The 19,237-nt window shown below is 47.7% G+C and overlaps 1 protein-coding gene across 2 annotated transcripts in view; it reads right to left on the minus strand.

Annotated features, from left to right (window-relative positions):
- The window catches only part of LOC137534060 (dual specificity protein phosphatase 13A-like), a 79,328-nt gene that overhangs the window by 57,076 nt on the left and 3,015 nt on the right, over window positions 1-19,237 (minus strand). Inside the window, exon 2 of one of the 2 annotated variants that reach the window (XR_011024298.1) lies at window positions 13,502-13,698. The exons of the other annotated variant lie outside the window; for it this stretch is intronic. The gene's annotated coding sequence lies outside the window, so the exon portion shown is untranslated. The remainder of the gene's footprint in view (window positions 1-13,501; window positions 13,699-19,237) is intronic. 2 annotated transcript variants of the gene reach the window in all.

The following is a 19,237-nucleotide window of genomic DNA, read 5'->3' on the forward strand; positions in this document are numbered from 1 at the left end:
TAAATTTTAAGATTTTCGCGAAGCTCCTCTTTAATGAGTTTAATAAGTAAAAAACATAAAGCGTACCAGCATATACAAGAGAGGTACTTAATTACATGTACTTTGATTCACAAAGCTTTTTAAAGTGAACATAATGTGAAAAAAATAGCTTAGTAGAGTAAGGCCCCTTTTACACTTAATCAGTTGCTCTTAGTTAAAACTGAAAGAAGACCGATTTTCAAAGTAATGCCCATGTTTTCCTATGGCACAATTCCCACTATACGCGTTTTAATTTTAACTGAAAGCTTTTTCACAATGCACTGCTATGGTTCTAGACTTTTTTGCTGCCTGAGGCAAACTTGTGAGGATGCTCCCCCCCCCCCCAATTTGGAATGATCGCACGGCACCCAAACATTTTCACCCTCAGTATCGGTAGGTAGGTAGCCAGGTATATGTGCCCCCTGTATAGGGTAGCCAGGTATAGTTGCCCCCAGTATAGGTAGCCAGTATAGCTGCCCCAGTAGCTAGTAAAGTTGCATCTAATAAAGGCAGTCAATATTGTTGCCTGAGTATAGGTAGCCAGTATAGTTGCCCCAGTATAGGTAGCTAGTATAGTTGCCCCCAGTATAGTTGCCCCAGTATAGGTAGCTAGTATAGTACCCCCCAGTATAGTTGTCCCAGTATAGGTAGCTAGCATATTTGCCCCCAGTATAGTTGCCCCAGTATAGGTAGCTAATAAAGTTGTCCCAGTATAGATAGTATAGTTGCCCGCAGTTTAGGTAACATAGTTGCCCCAGTATGGGGGGTCCTCACCGTGAGGTGAACTGAAAGGGTAGCAGCCAAAAAGAGGGAACAGCAGGCAAAGCAGCACCTCTCACCTGGGTCCCCCCCTTTCGGCGCTTCCCCCTCCAGATGTATGGCGGCGGCAGCGGGCGGAAGATTAATGACTCATCTGACTTCCACGTTCCAGATGTCGGAGTTGTCAGCTCTGCATGCGTCCCACAGATCTCCTCCTCCTTCAACGCTGCCCACTGTACGCAAGTACGTAAGTACAGTGGGCGGTGTGCTCGCTGCTCCCCCTTCCTGGCTGCTTCCCTTCCAGCTCACCTCATAGCAGGGACCCCCTCCACGGCTAGGCGGGTGATGGTAAGCTGGGTGGCGGCAGGCCAGGCACACTTCCTCTTTCTGCCTGGCGCTGCCCCCAGACTTCCGCCACCCAGGGCTGGTTTCAGCAGCATAGGGGCCCCAGGGCAAATGTAACCTGGGGGCCCCTACTTGAAGGCAAAGTCCATGCCCTGCCGCCGCCTGAGGAAGTCGCCTCACTTGGCATCATAGGTGGGCCGGGCCTGCTAGCTAGGTACCGGTCTCCCCCAGTATAGGCTAGCTAGGTACAGGTGTCGCACAGTATAGGCTAGCTAGGTACAGGTGTCCCCCAATATAGGCTAGGTAAGTACAGGTGTCCCACAGTATAGGCTAGCTAGGTACAGGTGCCCCCCAATATAGGCTAGGTAAGTACAGGTGTCCCACAGTATAGGCTAGGTAGGTACAGGTGTCCCCCAATATAGGCTAGGTAAGTACAGGTGTCCCCCAGTATAGGCTAGGTAGGTAAAGGTGTCCCCCAGTATAAGCTAGCTAGGTACAGGAGCCCCGCAGTATAAGTTAGCTAGGTGTAGGGGCTCCTGTACAATGTAGGCAGCAATAAGGAAGTTAGTATGAGTGCCCCCCATCCCCCAATCCAGCCGCTTACTTACCAAGCCTTGTTCCAGCGATCGCAGCAGCCTCTCTGCACAGCTCTGGTATCCTCCGGTATGGGGTGGATCAGGACTGGGCAGCGTTATGGTGTCATCAACGCATGACATCAGTCCCCATCCTCCTACCGGAGGATACCGGAGCTGTGCAGAGAAGCTACTGCAATTGCTGGAACAAGGCTTGGTGAATACGCGGCTGGATTGGGGTGATTAGGGGGGAATCAGGGGGTGGGGGGCACTTATACTAACTTGCCTATTGCTGCCTACATTTTATAGGAGCACCTACACCTAGCTAACTAATACTGTGGGGCTCCTGTACCTATCAAAACTTCCTGAGCGGCATGCCCGACGCTGCGTTTGGCATACCGCTTTCTGCAAACATTTCTTGCCAAACACAGTGTCTGGCATACCACTCAGAAGGTTAAGCAAAAGGAGTGATTACTGGTAAAAGTAAGAGTCCAGAACCCAGAGCCACCGACAGGGCAGAACTACCCGCGTGACTGGGAACCAGCCTCCTCCCTGCTGAGTTAACATACATTGAACTGTTTCCAGGCTCCAGCAGTGTGCACTGAACAGGGAAAACAGCTACTGAGTTAAGGAATTCCACACTGAGACCCCTTTCACACTGGAGCTGTGTGGTGCACCCCACCGCCTGTTTGTGGAGAAGCGGTGCAGCAGCACCGGTACCACCAATCTGCTGTGTGAAGCCGGCCTCAGGCATACAAATGGTGTGCATTTTTTTTCACTTACAGATCTGAAATCCTCTGTTATCAGCTCATTACGGCACTGGCTATCCAGACCAGGACATACCAAGTTTAGCATAGGCTGGGTGTTTTGTGTTGCTATTATAAACTAATAGTTCTTCTAAAACTTGAGAAACAGGTCAGATTACAGAGCAGTGCAGGGCTGGGAGAGACGGAGAGAAAATAACAGACTATACAGTTAGGCTTTCTGAGTGAAAAGATAGAGCCCTCAGTGATAATCCGTCCCAGCAATGACTGAAGCCTATGTGAAATGCTGAGGCACTGCACTAGTACTAAAGAATTCAGACTCCTGCTCACTTGCACTTAATCTGCATTGCTCAATACCTCTAATCTCTGCCTCCCCCTCCATTTCTTCTCCCACTCTTCTTTAATAGCTAGGACTCCTGATTTGAAGGAATCATCAATCAAATCATGCTACCTACCACCAGATCTACTTACCCAGGGCTTCCTCCAGCCCCTGGCAGCCGATATGTCCCTCGCCGCAGCTTCGCTCTCTCCCGCTGGCTCCTGGTCCCCGAAGGTGCCTTGCCAGGTCGTCCTCTACTGCACCTGCGCAAACGCTGCAGTCAATCACCTCCATGTGGGCCAGAGTGTACTGCGCAGGAGGTCAGCCTGCGCATCGTTGGGGACCAGGGGCCAGTGAAGCTGCGGCGAGAGACATAGCAGCTGCCGGGAGTCGGAGGAAGCCCGGGTAAGTAGATCTGGTGGTAGCATGATTTGATTGATGAGTCCTTTAAAGGGAACCTAAACTGAGAGGGATATGGGTGTTTCCTTTTAAACAATACCAGTTGCCTGACAGCCCTGCTGATCTATTTGGCTCAGTTGTGGCTGAATCACAGACCTGAAACAAGCATGCAGCTAATCCAGTCTGACTTCAGTCAGAGCACCTGATCTGCATGCTTGTTCAGGGGCTGTGGCTAAAAGCTTTAAAGACACAGGATCAGCAGAAGAGTCAGGCAACTGGTATTATTTTAAAAGGAAAAAATCCATATCCTCTTCAGTTTAGGTTCCTTTTAAAGATCTGTAGCTACAAATCATCCCCAATAATGTCCCCTCATAATCTGTGGTGCTATCCTGCAAGTATTGCAGAATCCTCAGTATAGCCATGTCAACAATGTGTCACCCCAGTATTGCCAAGTCCCCACAGTCTCCTGAATATGGGTATGTCTCCCCAGAGTCCTTAGTAAAGCCAGCCCTGACCCCCTTCATTTCCATGTACCCCCAATATCCCCAGTATTGTGTTTTGGCCAAGATTAGAACATAGGACCCTATTGCTGCAAGGCTAAAATGTTGTCTACTGTCCCCTGTCACTCTCCATTCCTCCTTTCTCTTGCTGTATCTCCCCTTTACCTCTTCCTTCCAATCTCTCCTCCTCTTCCCCTCCCAGGCCCATATACAATCCACTTATTCCCTTGAGTTGTCTTCTAGGTGATATTTTCACACCTTGTCATAAAATGCAGTTTAAACCACCAGCAAGCAAGAAAATACTTAGAATAATTTTGATAGTACATTTTCACCAACTTTTGGGTACTTTTTTCAATTGAAAATTCTGAAATATTATTTTAAAGAGAAGATAAAAATGAACTCATAGACGATAACTCATGAGAAAAAGTTAATTGCATATGTCTCTAAATGTTCTACTCCTCTCCCATCCTATCTTTCCTTCCCTTTCCTCTTGATATCTCCCTCTCTGAAAGAATTTCATTAGTGAGTCACCCTAATTATAATAAGTATTTATAAAGCATAGTAATAGTCTAATTTTACATAGTTACATAGTTTTTTTGGTTGAAAAAAGACATACGTTCATCAAGTTCAACCAGAGAACAAAGTACAACACCAGCCTGCTCCCTTACATATCCCTGTTGATCCAGAGGCGAAAAAACCCTTACAAGGCATGGTCCAATTAGCCCCAAGAGGGAAAAATTCCTTCCCGACTCCAGATGGCAATCAGACAAAATCCCTGGATCAACATCACCAGGCACCACCTAGTAATTGTAGCCATGGATGTCTTTCAACGCAAGGAAAGCATTTAAGCCCCCTTTAAATGCAGGTATAGAGTTTGCCATAACGACTTCCTGTGGCAATGCATTCCACATCTTAATCACTCTTACTGTAAAGAACCCTTTCCTAAATAAATGGCTAAAACGTTTTTCCTCCATGCGCAGATCATGTCCTCTAGTCCTTTGAGAAGGCCTAGGGACAAAAAGCTCATCCGCCAAGCTATTATATTGCCCTCTGATGTATTTATACATGTTAATTAGATCTCCTCTAAGGCGTCTTTTCTCTAGACTAAATAAACCCAGTTTATCTAACCTTTCTTGGTAAGCGAGACCTTCCATCCCACGTATCAATTTTGTTGCTCGTCTCTGCACCTGCTCTAAAACTGCAATATCTTTTTTTGTAATGTGGTGCCCAGAACTGAATTCCATATTCCAGATGTGGCCTTACTAGAGAGTTAAACAGGGCCAATATTATGCTAGCATCTCGAGTTTTTATTTTCCTTTTAATGCATCCCAAACTTTTGTTAGCTTTAGCTGCAGCGGCTTGGCATTGAGTACGATTATTTAATATACTACAATATTATTATTATTATGTATTTATATAGCATTGACATCTGTGCAGCACATTACAGTGGACATAGTCAGGTCACTGACAGTCCTCAGAGGAGCTTACAATCGAATCCCTTCCATAGTCTAGTGTAATGTCCTACCATATTATTATTATTTATTTTTATAGCACTAACATCAAATCATTGCAGAAGATTGCTGAAACCTTTAAATGATGAGATCAACGAAAAGAATTGGTGTTATAGATAGGATCACCCATTGTCACTAAAAAGTACTCCAGATTCAAACACCTATGCACTGAAGGGCAGCATACCACTAACAAGTCATTAGACTAACAGACTAGACTAGATTAGACTAACAGGCCAAAGTCATTTGGTATCTTCCACTAAAGCTGAACAAACACAAAGACTGCAGAAGATGGATCGGGGGATACGCGGTGACGAACAATCCTTCCCCAATCCATCCCCCACAATCACGTACCATGGGAACAAATGACAGGCACGAACATGACACTGAAGGATCGCGGTAATTAGCGCGATTGGAACAACCGTCAACAGTTGGATCCGTCATGACAGCCATTCAAAACCACAGATTATCACGCATAATTGGCAGTTGTTGAACATTGTTTAACAGACTTTGATTAAACAAGGTTGCGCGATATTGCAATAAAAAAAGTGCAGCACGCAAAATCATTCAGGAAAATCACTTAGTGGGTTTGGGCCTCTAGGATACCTTCAGACAGTTGATACAGAGGTTTGTCAATTACAGCCATGTGACAGATAGATTGCTGTGATGACCCTCTCTATCAGAATTCCTTATCTGACCCAATAGACTAAGGTGCAAGGGATGTGGCTGACAGTATATGGATTCTGCAATCCTCCAGATCGCATAGTCCCAGCCATCACTGGAAAATTTCTGTGTGAAGCTTGACCTTCTCCCATGCCCCCTCCACGTCACTGGCCTGCACAGCAGAAGAAAACACAAGGTGACAAAAATGTGCCAAATTCCAGAGAAGTCCTGTTCCAAACAGACAAAAAGAGTGGGAGGTTTGAGAGGTGAGAGTTAATTTCTTTACCACTTTTTTCTCCCTGTGCTCCATCACCACCAATCAGCCCTTGCTGTGTCCAGCACCCCCTAAGTTGTTTACTCTTGCACCTCTCTCTCACCAGACCCCTAGTAAGTAGCATCCTCAGTAGCCCTCCTCACATTGTTTCCCCTCAGACCCTCAATAACCTTTCTTCCCCACCCCCATATTCACTTTCTCTCCCCTTAGACCAAAATATTCCTTACTCTCTCCCTGCAGACCCAGACCCTCAATAATGCCTTTCCCCCCAATATTTCTCTCTCTTTTCCCCAGACCCTAAACTAACCCCCATCTCTCCTCACTCACCTTGAACACCCTCAATTTGCCCCTCTGCACACCCTTCCCTCCATGCACCATCATTAAACCTCATTCTCTCCCCCAGATTCTCAAGAAGCCCCTCTATTTCCCCATCCACGCCCCCCACCCAATTTCCTCAATATGCCCCTCTGACCAGCCAGTAGTCATAATAGGCTCCCAAAATCTGCCTGCATTCATGGGTGACCCACAAGGTCTGCCAGCAGTCATAGGGTTTTGAAGTGATTGTGATTCTGTTGATCCCGCCTCGTATAGATAAGCTGGATGTGCTTTCAGTATTAGGTATGTCCCCCCTCCCCCTCTATAATGTAATATGGTGTCAGTGTGCAGTTTGTCATCCATCAGATGTCTGCTGTAACTCACAAGATAACACTAGAAAGCAGAATCAGGCCAGTTATCCTACCTCTTAAATCAAAATCACAAAAGGTTATGGGCCAAGGAGAGGGGGAACAAACCAATGAAACAGGCTGTTTTTAAACCGAGATGAGAAGAATTATGAGCTGTGGGAGGCAAAATTCCTAGGCCATCTGCACTTTTTGAATTTTAAGGTGGCCACACACCATATGATTTTCATGCATTTTGGCTGTACAATCAATCACCAAGTGCTGTTATACGGTATTACATGGATGTTGGTAAGATTGTATACAAATTGTATGGTCAGATTGCATGAAAATTGTATGGTGTGTGGTCACCTTAAACAGACCATCCTACATGAACCTTCAGACATGGTTGAGGACAGAAGTAAGAAGCAGGAGGCTTATGCTGAGCTAATTCAATACCTGGATGACAAAAGTCTGTCTCTTATAAAGGTTGATTCATTATAACTAACGTGGCCGTCAGCACAAGTTACTTGATGGAGCATGAAGTAATTGTAATGAATGCATGCTACACGGGGTCCACAATGCATACTAAACTTATGTCAGCTAAACCTAATTGCCGTGCGACAGCATGTAGCGCATACGCGAAAGTCCACAAGCATGGCTGCTACTACGTTAATTAACATTGTAATGGCTGCGCTAACGAACTATTGCGATCACGCTACATGCTATTGTGCACTGACGGCTGCGTTATTTATAATGAATCAACAAGTAGGGGTGTTATGATGTGTGATTATTTATATGCCCTTATACAGCACATCCACTGATCTGCAGTCATGTGACAATGTTGTCTTTTTGTTAACCAGGAAGTGCTAAATAAAGTTTAAAGGACTACTGTAGTGAAAGGTATATAGAGGCTGCCATATTTACTTCCTTTTAAAAAATACTAGTTGCCTGGCTTCTCTGCTGATCCTCTGCCTCTAATACTTTTAACCATAGACCCTGAACAAGCATGCATCAGATCAGGTATTTCTGACATTATTTTCAGATCTGACAAGATTAGCTGCATGCTTGTTTCCGGTCTAATTCAGACATGACTGCAGCCAAATAGAGCAACAGGGCTGCCAGGCAACTGGTATTGTTTAAAAGGAAATAAATATGTCAGCCTCCATATACTTCTCACTACAGTTGTCCTTTAGTCAGAGAGCAGAGAGAAAAGAGAACAGTGTGTGTTCCTGAGAGAAACCAAAGCATGGTGTCTGTGCAGTTCATCCTCCATCAGAGATCTGTTGTAAGAGTAGGTTCACACTTGTTTTAAAAACGTATCCGTGGCTCTGTTTTTTGGCCCTGATCAAAAACGGAGCCACGGATACCAATGTCAAAAATAGAAGCCTTCTTCACTTAAAAAAAAAAAAAAAGGATCCATCTGCGTTCAGGGGGATCCGTTTTGAAAACCTGAACAGACAGTCCGGATTTGCAGGATTTTCATGGACCCGGATCCCTGATACACGGAGAGGTAGTGAAAATCTATGCAAAAGCAGATCCCCCTCTACAGAGATTTATTTGGACACAGAAACGGATCCGTTTTCTGTGTCCCAGCCAGTGGGTGGGGAGGGGGCTGCCATGCTGGAGGGGGTAGCAGTCAGGACAGGGGGGGGGGGGGGGGGGTCGCCCCTCCCTCGCTCACCTGGGTCCCCTGTCCCTGCTCCCCCTCCAGTTATTTGCGCAAAAGTTATTAAAACGTAATGTAGGCAGCGAACTAAGACACTTACCTTCTTTACTTCCTCCACTCGCCCGTCACTTCCTGCAATGCCGCCCTCTGAAGTATAGAGGGCGGCATTGCAGGAAGTCAAGCGGCGAACCCAAAGAAAGAAGGCTTCCCCGTTCGCTGCCTACATTACATTTTAACAACTTTTGCACAAGTAGCTGGATGGGGAGCGGGGACGGGGGACCCAGTTGAGGGAAGGGGGACGACGAGCTCAGCTCGTCCATGTACACCAAGGAGGATTGCTCAGCCCCTGGAGGGTCTTTTTACTTACTTTTTTTTTCAGAACATGTAGCTAGCACTTTGCAAGCTACATGTTCTGTCAGATCACCGCCGCTACAGTGGCTGTCCCCCCCCCCCCCCCCCGAAACGCCTAGCGCAGCCTGGGCGAATCACCGCCAGGCTGCGCAATGGGAAGGATTGGAGCTCCCCATGATGTCATGACGTCATGTCCGATCATCACCATGGCGGCGGGAGAAGCGACGATAGGAAGTCACGCTTCTTGCGGGATCTCGGACGCATAAGTATGGCTGGCGGGGATTGGGAGGGTGGATGCGGACGGCATGGCGTACTGCTGTAGCTAGCTACAGCAAGAACTGCACTACGCTAGCTACAGCAAGAATTTTTTTTTCAACAAAAACGGTAATGCGTACTTATGTACGCATTACCCAAAACGCCAGGGAGGTTAAAAAACAGGAAAAATGGAGGAAAACATTTTTCTTTTACCAAATTGGATCCATTTGAAACGAATCCGATTTGCTACGGGCAAGTGTGAACCTAGCCTTACTCACAAGATAAGATTAAAAAGCAGCATCAGCCCTGGTTATCCCACCTCTTAAAGTGAATGGGAACCAAACTGTAAATAAAAAAGTAAGATACTCATCTAAGCAGAGAGAGGCTCTGGGTCCCACAGAGCATCCCCTCTCCTCTTCCGGTCCCCGCTGTTGCGCTGGCTCCCCCGTAGCGGTATTCGACCGTTTCGGTCAAATACCGCTGTTTCCGGGCCAAAGGGAGGCTTCAGAAATGCTTCGGGAGCCTGAGTGCTCCCGAAGACGGGCCACTCTACACTGCGCACGCGCGAGCGCCCACTATGACGCACTCGCACGTGCGCAGTATGGAGCCGCCTGTCTTCGGGAGGACTCGGCTCGGCGGGGGATGTGAACGGGGGAGCCAGGCAGCGCAGCACCGAGGGCACCGGGAGGGGAGAGGGAAGGCTCATTAGGACCGAGCCTTCCCTCTCCTTGGTGAGTATCTGACTTTTTTTTATTTAAATATGGGTTCCCATTAGCTTTAAAGGGGAACTGGAGTAAGAGGTATACGGAGGCTGCCATATTTATTTCCTTTTAATCAATACCAGTTGCCTGGCAGCCCTGCTGGTCTATTTCTCTGCAGTAGTATCTGAATAAAACCAGAAACAAGCATGCAGCTAGTCTTGTCAGATTGGACTTTAAAGTCTGAAACACCTGATTTTCTGCATGCTTGTTCAGGTGCTATGGCTAATAGTATTAGAGGCAGATGATCAGCAGGGCTGCCAGGCAACTGGTATTGCTTAAAAGGAAATAAACATGGCAGCCTTTGTATACCTCTCTCTTCAGTTCCCCTTTAAAGCAAAATAGCAACACATAGGCCTAGTGCACACCCGAGCGGTTCGGCTGCGGTTTGTGATCCGCTTGCGGGTGCGGACCTGCTAGGGTAATGTATTTCAATGGGCTGGTGCACACCAGAGCGGGAAGCGTTTTGCAGAAACGCATACTCCCGGGCTGCTGCAGATTTTGGATTGCGGATGCGTTTCTGCCTCAATGTTAAGTATAGGAAAAACGCAAACCGCTCTGAAAAACGGCACTTCAGAGCGGTTTCCCAGGCGTTTTTGTTACAGTAGCTGTTCAGTAACAGCTTTACTGTAACAATACATGAAATCTACTACACCAAAAACGCTTCCCAAAACCGCAAAATGCTAGCTGAAGCGCTACAGAAAAAGAAGAAAAAGCGTTTCAAAATCTGCTAGCATTTTGCGGATCTGCTAGCGGTTTTTGGTGTGCACCAGGCCATAGATAGCCAGATGTGCCTCCAGTATCAGGCCAGAAACCCACTAGGAGCAATTTTCTGAGCGCTTTGTGATTTGAAAACTCTTGCTAATGTAATGCTATGGGTGTGATCCCACTTAGAGCGATTTGATTTTATAAAAATTCCCCACAGCATTGCATAAACAAGCTTTTTCAAATCACTAGCGATTAGAAATTGCGCCTAGTGGGTTTCTGGCCTTAGGTTTGGTTTTCACTTACTTCCGCACCATGTGCAGCCAGTGGGAGTGGACAGTATAATGTCCACTCTGATGCTCCGCAGTGATGCAACTGGAGCCCAGGACAGATGCGCTCCCCCATAGGCTATATAGGGAAATACGTTTGCCTGGCCTGGGATTACGGCGAACTGCACAGAAATGCGGTCCGTTTACTGCAGCAGATCCCCTGGATCCGTTGCAGCGTGACAAGTGTGAATGGCTCCTCTGTATAACATAGAGGCTGTTCACACTCCACTTAGAAGTCACCAGAAAACCGCTCACACTTCCCTGGGACAGTGCTGGAACCAGGACAGGCCAATCCAATGAAACAGGAGAAAAGAAAGGGTGTCCACACGATGTCCCTTGCATCAAGTTCCTTTATTATGGACGTATCCACACCAAATCACACATCATGTAGCTTACATGATGTGTGATTTGGTGTGGATACGTCCATAATAAAGGAACTTGATGCAAGGGACATCGTGCGGACACCCTTTCTTTTCTCCACACTCCACTTAGCTGTGAGTCTAGTGGGAACAGAGCCTTAGGCAGCCACCTTCCCCGGTATAGATAGCCAGTATTAGGTAGCTCTACCCCAAATATGCATGCTTATCATGTTATCTAAACAGCCAGTATTCTCCGTTCCAATTCCTTCTGCTCTAATCTTTATGAATTGACATGTAGTGACATGTGTTGAGATAATCACCGCACAAGGCGGTAATTTCCCGCACTGCTCAGGAATTGTAGCTTTTCATGCGGAAACAGCTTTTATGAATGGACACTTAATACATACAGACTGGTGACAGCGCTCATGGATGCATTCGCTTGCATGGACACTTTGCTAAATGGTCGGTAAAGTCAGCTGTTTTGATCACTACCGCATGCGGTAATGCTTTATGAATAGAGGCCATTGAGTAAATGGCTATCATTCATAAAAGTGCTGTCGGTAAATTAAATCCGTGCGGAGAAACACCGCTGTCGGTATTTCAGCCTTCTGAGTGGTCATTTATAAAAATGTTGCCTGTTGCTATAGGAGTGCGGAGATATCCCGCTGTAGGCTGGCGTCAGGCTGTCGGTAGGTATGCGGAAACAGGAGAAGCTGGCCAAGTCCCTCCGTGCGGTGTTCTCTCTGCTGCTGCTTGGGAGGTCTGTCCCATTCACTTACATGTACTCCGTATGCCTATCGCTACATCCAGGGGAGCGATAATCCCCGTCCGCATACCGCTTGCGTAAAGTTTTATGAATTTACATTTTGTTACATTTCCGCATGGAATCACCGCACAATGCGGTAATTTATCGCTCTGCTCGGGAAAGTCAGCTTCGCATGCGGAAACAGCCTTTATGAATACACATTTTGCTCAGTGTTCGGTAAAGTTGTCTGTTTTTAGCATTTCTGCATGCGGGAACGCTTTATGAATGATAGCCATTGTGTGTTAGAGTTAGAAAAAGTGGGTGGACCAAACACCAGCCAAATGCATATCTGGGCAACACTGGGCTATCAGCTAGTATATAATAAAACTGTGAAATATCTTAAAAAGGTCATATGTAGGAGGAGGATAGATATAATTGTTTTTCTCATCCGTTTATATTCACCTCGGATGTCCTTTAAGAGTCACGGGGCCATATGCAATTAACTTTTTCACCTGAGTTTTCTCCCAAGAAATAATTTTTCAACATCTTTTTAAAATAGATTTTCAGCATTTTGCAATTGAAAAAGTACCACAAAGTAGGAGAAAGGGTACTATCAAAATTATTCTGAGTATTTTCTTGCTTGCTGGTGTCTTAAAAGACATTTTATTGACAAGTTTACAAAATATCACCTAGGAGAAAACTCAGGAGAAAAAGTTAATTGCATATGGGCCTAGAGCAGGCATGGGCTAACTCGGCCCTCCAGCTGTTACGGAACTACAAGTCCCACAATGCATTTGCCTTTATGAGTCATGACCAGGGGCGTTCCTAGGGTCCTTGGACATCAGTGGCACCTGGGGGCACTAGGCGGGGGCTATGTGCGGCGCGCACAGCGCGCCGTGGCAAAAATTGGGCGTGGTCATGCAGTGAGTGGGCGTGGCCATGGGTGGGGCCAATCGTACATTAGATTAGGACAGTGGTGGCGAACTTTTTGGAGGCCCAAACTGCAACCCACAAGTCACTTATCTATCGCAAAGTGGTAACAGCAATTTAAACTAAATACTATACAAACGTTTTAGCACATACATGAACATTATGGAAAATCCAAGTTGAAAAACTGAAAAGATAAACAATTTCATCCATCCTACTCCTGAAAAAATATATTCATATTCATTTTTTTAGAACCTCCCAGTTTTATTTTCTGTTTTAAAAAGCTAAAAAAGTAGGTTTAATGCTATTGTCTCATATGATGATGATTCATTTTTTTCCCATAGTCTCGTAGTTAGCAATCATGTGACCCTCAACAAGACAAATTCAGAAATCATGAGGCCCCCAACAAGACAAATTCAGCAATCATGAGGCCCCCAACAAGACAAAGTCAGCAAGCGTGAGGCCCCCAACAAGACAAATTCAGCTATCATGAGGCCCCCAACAAAACAAATTCAGCAATCATGAGACCCCCAACAAGACAAATTCAGCAGTCATGAGGCACATAAATAGACAGCATTTCACATAAATAGGCAGAATGCCCCCTTAATATGGTAGACACCTCTCACCTGGCTTCTGAATTCTCCTCTACTGGCTGCTGTACCTGGCAATACTGTTTTTGGCTGGATTGGGGATGATGTATGAGCTGAAAGGCCTGGCAGTGATGCTGTGGCCTGGCTGGCGGTGATGCTGTGGCCAATGTTGTGGCTGGGTTGGCTGGCAGTGATGCTAGGCTGTGCTCAGGGGAGGACTGGGACCTTTTGGCCTGGGGGGGAAACACAAATTAGAGGCCCATTTTTACAGCAGCCCCAGCCCAAATGACATCACACACGTGCCCCATGTGCTATATTCCAGTAGTGGGAGAGAGATGAGAATAGCCTGAGATGGATCAGAGAGCTTATCTGTATTGCAGCCAAATCACACAGAGGCTACTTGCCTATAATATCAATCCTGTCCCTGCCAATCTCTCACACAAGTCCTGAAAGCAGCCCCATTGGAGTCTAGGGACTGTTTTCAAGAAGCCCTTCTGGAGTCTAGGGATTGTCTAATACTTTTCAACCTAATACCTTATGCAGCTGTGCACATGCAGTCATTTAACAATAGTGAGAGACCAGACAGATTTGTTCCCTCAGACCCTGCAGGCAAGCCTCTGCTCTGTATCATGCAATGTATATTTACCAGCTTGCCCTCCCTCTAATTGCTCTGTAATTGGGCATTTATTTGCCTCAGCCAGCCTAGTGGTTCACATTGCTTTATACAAAAACATGAATGCACCAGGCACTGTACCAGCCCTAAATCATTAAATGAGAGGCAGCCTGGGGGGAAATCTCCCCCCTTTCCCCCTGGCCAGTCCTCCCCTGGCTGTGCTTGGCTGGTTGAAGTAAATGCTGGCCTGACTGGTGGTGATGCTGTGGCCTTTTTGATAGTGATTCTGGGCTGGTTGGCTGGTGGTGATGCTGGGCTGGCTGGCCTGGATAGTTTAGGTAGCGCCAGGTGCGTACGTACGAAAAGGGCGTCGGAAAAAAGGGCGCGTGGTATAAACGATAAATGGAAATATCGTTTATAGAAATTATTGTGTAGAATTTCGTTTATAAATAGTGATTTAAAAATGTATAAATCACTAAATAATGTGTATGAGATCGGCAATTCTTAAAACGTTAATCTTCCCTGTTTGTAAAGTGAAACTTATATTTTCGTTTATTAAAAACCCTCCCTGTACCTATCCCTAACCCCTAGACCCCCTGTTGGTGCCTAAACCTAAGACCCCCCTGTTGGTGCCTAACCCTAAGACCCCCCTGTTGGTGCCTAACCCTAAGACCCCCCTGTTGGTGCCTAAACCTAAGACCCCCCTGTAGGTGCCTAACCCTAAGACCCCCCTGTAGGTGCCTAACCCTAAGACCCCCCTGTTGGTGCCTAAACCTAAGACCCCCCTGTTAGTGCCTAAACCTAAGACCCCCCTGTAGGTGCCTAAACCTAAGACCCCCCTGTTGGTGCCTAAACCTAAAACCCCCTATGGATAATAATGTTTTACAGACATGAATAAATAAAGAATGTAAAGAAAAAAAATGTAAATTATTTTTTTGGGTGGATAATAATGTGTTAGAAATGTTTTAGAAATAGTGATTTATTATCTTCATAAACGTTATTCGTCACGGGCTCATTTTGTAAACTTAAATCATCACAAACATAGTTATAAATCCTTAAAAATCTCCGGGCGCCGTTATAAATCCTTAAAAATCTCCGGCGCCTTATTTTCCCCGTTCAGCGCCCATTAAACGATATTTATAATGAAAGTGAATGGGGCGCCCTTTTTGTCCACTTGTCTCATGCGCCCAAATCTACTGCTTCCGCGCCAGGTGCCCCCTAGTTAAGGTAGCGCCAGGAGTACCCTAGTTTAGGTAGTGACAGTAGCCCCCCAGTTCAGTTAGTGACAGGAGCCCCCCAGTGTAGGCAATGACAGGCACCCCCCAGTTAGGTAGTGTCAGGGACCCCCCAGTTAGGTAGTGAGTGACAGGGACCCCCAGTTGGGTAGTGAGTGACAGCAGGGACCCCCAGTTGGGTAGTGAGTGACAGCAGGGACCCCCAGTTGGGTAGTGAGTGACAGCAGGGACCACCGTTTAGATAGTGAGTGACAGCAGGGACCCCCGTTTAGATAGTGAGTGACAGCAGGGACCCCCGTTAGGTAGTGAGTGACAGCAGGGACCCCAGTTAAATAGTGAGTGACAGCAGGGACCCCCAGTTAAATAGTGAGTGACAGCAGGGACCCCCAGTTAAATAGTGAGTGACAGCAGGGACCCCCGTTTAGATAGTGAGTGACAGGGACCCCCCAGTTAGGTAGTGAGTGACAGGGACCCCCAGTTGGGTAGTGAGTGACAGCAGGGACCCCCAGTTGGGTAGTGAGTGACAGCAGGGACCCCCAGTTGGGTAGTGAGTGACAGCAGGGACCCCCGTTTAGATAGTGAGTGACAACAGGGACCCCCGTTTAGATAGTGAGTGACAGCAGGGACCCCAGTTTAGATAGTGAGTGACAGCAGGGACCCCCGTTAGGTAGTGTGTGACAGCAGGGACCCCAGTTAAATAGTGAGTGACAGCAGGGACCCCCAGTTAAATAGTGAGTGACAGCAGGGACCCCCAGTTAAATAGTGAGTGACAGCAGGGACCCCCGTTTAGATAGTGAGTGACAGGGACCCCCCAGTTAGGTAGTGAGTGACAGGGACCCCCAGTTGGGTAGTGAGTGACAGCAGGGACCCCCAGTTGGGTAGTGAGTGACAGCAGGGACCCCCAGTTGGGTAGTGAGTGACAGCAGGGACCCCCGTTTAGATAGTGACAGCAGGGACCCCCGTTTAGATAGTGAGTGACAGCAGGGACCCCAGTTAAAGTGAGTGACAGCAGGGACCCCCAGTTAAATAGTGAGTGACAGCAGGGACCCCCAGTTAAATAGTGAGTGACAGCAGGGACCCCCAGTTAAATAGTGAGTGACAGCAGGGACCCCTGTTTAGATAGTGAGTGACAGCAGGGACCCCCGTTTAGATAGTGAGTGACAGCAGGGACCCCCGTTAGGTAGTAAGTGACAGCAGGGACCCCCATTAGGTAGTGAGTGACAGCAGGGACCCCCAGTTAAATACTGAGTGACAGCAGGGACCTCCAGTTAAATAGTGAGTGACAGCAGGGACCCCCAGTTAAATAGTGAGTGACAGCAGGGACCCCCAGTTAAATAGTGAGTGACAGCAGGGACCCCCAGTTAAATAGTGAGTGACAGCAGGGACCCCTGTTTAGATAGTGAGTGACAGCAGGGACCCCCGTTTAGATAGTGAGTGACAGCAGGGACCCCCGTTAGGTAGTGAGTGACAGCAGGGACCCCCGTTAGGTAGTGAGTGACAGCAGGGACCCTCAGTTAAATAGTGAGTGACAGCAGGGACCCCCAGTTAAATAGTGAGTGACAGCAGGGACCCCTAGTTAAATAGTGAGTGACAGCAGGGACCCCCGTTTAGATAGTGAGTGACAGCAGGGACCCCCGTTTAGATAGTGACAGCAGGGACCCCCGTTAGGTAGTGAGTGACAGCAGGGACCCCCGTTGGGTAGTGAGTGACAGCAGGGACCCCCGATAGGTAGTGAGTGACAGCAGGGACCCCCGTTGGGTAGTGAGTGACAGCAGGGACCCCCGTTGGGTAGTGAGTGACAGCAGGGATCCCCGTTGGGTAGTGAGTGACAGCAGGGATCCCCGTTGGGTAGTGAGTGACAGCAGGGACCCCCGTTGGGTAGTGAGTGACAGCAGGGACCCCCGTTAGGTAGTGAGTGAGTGACAGGGACCCCCGTTAGGTAGTGAGTGGCAGGCGCGCTCCCCACCCCACCTACCTTGCCGCTTCAGACCTCAGGATCAGCGGGTGACCCGACCAGATACAGCGGGCACCGGGCACAAATATGCGGAAGTGATGTCACTTCCGCATATCAGCGGTGTCCGCTAGGTCCTAGCGCCCGCTCTATCTGGTCGCCCGGCACTGATCGAGGTCTGAATGGCAGCGGGGACAGCAGGGCAGAGCGGGGCAGCGGCGGCCGGGAGATCCGTGGCACCCCAGGACAGATTGGGGGCATGGGCCCCCCAAAATAGGGCTAGCGACGCCCCTGGTCATGACTGTGGCTCTCAGACTCCTGCAATGCACTGTGGGACTTGTAGATCCTTAACAGCTGGAGGGCCAAGTTTGCCCATGCCTGGCCTAGAGAGAAGACTCTTCTAAAGAGAGATCCTGGCACTGAGAGTTGTGTTACTACTCCATCAGCACGCTCTTCTCGCAGCTCTGCCATGGCCAGGAGAGCTGTATTTGATTTGCTTAATACCAAGCAGCATTCAGTTTGCCTGAATTATTTGCATCTCATTGACCATCCTATTAACTAATGTCCAGCGCTGTGTAATATGTTGGTGCTTTATAAATACAATAAATAAATAAATATAATAAAGTCATCTGTGAGGGCTGGTACCCACAAGGCTATTTTTTGAGCGTTTAGGGAGCGTTTGAAAACGCTTGCGCTTTGTAAAATTGCTCAGCTAATGTAAATGGATGGGGCAACTTCCACTGGAGCAATTGCGATTAGAAAAATCACAAACGCAGGACATGCAGCATTTTGGGAGCGTTAGCGCTTCAATGTTAAGTATGTAATCACTGGCGTAATCGCTCATCAAAACCTGCACTGAGCAATTTTGCAAGCATTTTGAAGTTACTGCACACTGAATGGTCCTTTCAATTAATTTTAATTTTGTTACAGACTTTAAAACGCTAATCGCTACACAACCGCTGGCAAATTGATACACTTTTTAAAAGCGCTCCCTAAAACACTCATGAAATCGCTTATAAACTGCTCATACAAAACGCTAGCGATTGCGATTCACGATTAGTAGTGGGTTCCAGGCCTCACTGCGTCTTCCTGTGTCTGTGCGTTGTGCCTGGTGCGCATGTGCAGCATGCGGACGGACTTCAGAGAGTAGAGGAGGGTGTGTGCAGGGGTGGATGGATGTGAGTTTATTATTAATGTTTGACGACTTATGTTTGAGATGGATTTGCGTTGCGCTCCGGTTTTCCTCCTCCCCTTTCCCCGTCTGGTAGCGCAGCGTTGTTTCGACTCCTGCGTTCCATGTGCGGGGCTTGGTGGAGTGGGTTACAGCGCGTACCCGCCCCCTTGTCTGTTGCCTGGAGCGCAGGTAATTTTTTCTTCCTGCTTCCGGCCGATGGATGGGGGGCGCGGTGCCTGCTGGGAGTTCACGCACTTCCGCCGCATTGGCGGCGCCTTCAAAAGGCTCCTATCAATGGAGCACTCTATCTACCACGCCTCCCTTGAGAAAGCTGGCGTTTGGCCAGCGAAACATGTCGGGCTTGTGTGGCGTGGACACGCTTTGCAGCTAGAAAGGGGCCCCCCTGCCGCCTACCAGGACCTGTCACAGTCTACGACCAGTCCAGCAGGTCACCGAATTGTATGGGATCCACCGCCCTTGCCGCTGAGCGACATTACGCAGTACTGAACTGTTGCACTGCACATTACATCGGACGGTAGCCATTCTGGCTGGATCCCTCATCACGGAGGCTACTCTCCATGCCATCCTTTACCTCCATGATTGGGCTAACCTCATCCTTGCCCTGCTGACACAGCAAACCGTTCTATAGGAGGTATTGTTGCCTGCTGAATATTGCAATCCGCAACTGGTCGGTAAGACAAGCTTATACATGCTGTGCCTGCACTGAACGCTACTTTATTGGCTTGCACTGCTTTATCCTGCTGCCTTTGCAACACTAATCCTTGATGTGGCTGCTCAC

The sequence above is a fragment of the Hyperolius riggenbachi genome, chromosome 10 (assembly GCF_040937935.1).
Source record: "Hyperolius riggenbachi isolate aHypRig1 chromosome 10, aHypRig1.pri, whole genome shotgun sequence".
Lineage (NCBI taxonomy): Eukaryota > Metazoa > Chordata > Amphibia > Anura > Hyperoliidae > Hyperolius > Hyperolius riggenbachi.